The 1,674-nt window shown below is 43.0% G+C and overlaps 1 pseudogene; it reads right to left on the reverse strand.

The window, feature by feature from the left end:
• Positions 1 to 960: 960 nt before the first annotated feature.
• On the reverse strand, positions 961 to 1,435 carry LOC111530139 (annotated as a pseudogene).
• Between the last annotated feature and the right edge of the window lie 239 nt (positions 1,436 to 1,674).

The following is a 1,674-nucleotide window of genomic DNA, read 5'->3' on the forward strand; positions in this document are numbered from 1 at the left end:
ATTTGTCTTTCATTCTTGATTACTCGTTCCTAATTCATTTTTTATTTCTAATTCATTTTCCAATTCAATCTTCACTGATTCCTCAGTCATCCTCTATAGAACAGATGGGTACTAAAGCAGAAAAATACATAGATTTGTAAAATGTTTAAGTGTTTAGAAAATGCAGTAGTGTGATCCTGATCCTTCTAGTATAGCCTGTATGCCAGTAACTAATGTTTAAAATTGCAGTCACTGCTATCATCAATGGAAGACAAATAGGTCATCTCAATGAAGGAAAGGATTAATTTGCCTCAAGTGTCCTGTATTTTAGACTTGAATTAGCCAGGAGTCCAGGGAACATTCGTATGTTGCAGTAATTCAAGCAAGACTTAGCAAGTGTGTTAAGTGGACAGAGCAATCCATCTGCTAAGGCCAGAACCGGGACACAGAAGGGAAGAAGAGAACCAGAGGAAGGAGGGAGGCAGTGTACACCCCTGGAAGCAACCTTGGACTGGCAGTCACCTCCTCTCTTGGGTTCTTCTAGTGCCAGGTAACTGACATTGACAGCCTCTTCTTTAAACCCTGTTTTCAAAGCAACATTCTGAAGCAAAACACCGTCTACCATTTTTTCCCCCGAACCACTGCACTTTTAATTACCAGGGGAAAAACATCTTGTAACACTTTTATTTCCTTGAAGAATACAAGGTGGTCAGCTGCAGGCCCTAGAGGCATTAGGGGTCCACTTTTGGTCTTGGTCATTAGAGCATATTCGGGACAGCCAATCCATCTGCCAAAGCAGTGGGCCTCGCATAAAGAAGAGTTCCTTAGGAGAACACGACAGTATTTTCAGAGGCCTCAGCTAGTCTCCTTGCAAGGATTTCTCAAAGCATTTCATTTGAAAATAATATAACACAGACCACTCATTGGCTTTTTCTTCAAGTTTTCTTCTTGAATAAAATAACTCAGTGACCGTAAAAGAAATCAACACTGCCTATTCCCACTGATATTTTCTACACTTGCAAAACTTCGTTTCTCTCTAATCACAAGATCACAATCATCCCTATCAAGTGCTCACTTGATTTTATTGTCTGCATACATTTAATTGTTTTAAGAAACTTGGCAAGGTCTGGAAATCCACACGAGCAAGCAAGGTCTTCAGCTGTTTGCCCATTCTTATTACATAAATCGATTTGGGCATCACTGACTACAAACAGGCTAAGGCACTCCAGGCTTCTAACTTTTGCTGCCTTGTGCAGTGGAGCTGCTCCTAAAACATTCTGCTCCTTGAAGTCAGGGCCCGATTGCAGCTGCCAGAGAAGAAATCAACAAGGCTGCCTCCTGCAGCTAAGTGGACAGGTGACTGCTCACAGGGTTCCATGGTTGTGTTTACTGATGCCCCTGTCTCCAGCAAATGCTTCAGACCTTCCACTTCCAGGCTGTAATCGAGCAACAACATTTCCTGCCTAAGGCAGATGACAAGAGTCCTTGGAAGTGCAGAGCAGTGGGACACTTGCTGCACGCAGCCTGACCCTAGTAAGGGAGAATTTAAAGACCACTGGGGCTTGCTAGCCAGCCCATGGCAGCTGCAACCCAGTTCCCACCATGCCAGAGCAGCCCCTAGTCTACCTTTCTTACAGCCTTGTTTTAAGGATCAGATGAGAATGGACAAAATTTACCTTCAAAAATGATTCTTTA

Source organism: Piliocolobus tephrosceles, unplaced genomic scaffold (genome assembly GCF_002776525.5).
Source record: "Piliocolobus tephrosceles isolate RC106 unplaced genomic scaffold, ASM277652v3 unscaffolded_320, whole genome shotgun sequence".
In the NCBI taxonomy this organism is placed as follows: Eukaryota; Metazoa; Chordata; class Mammalia; order Primates; family Cercopithecidae; genus Piliocolobus; species Piliocolobus tephrosceles.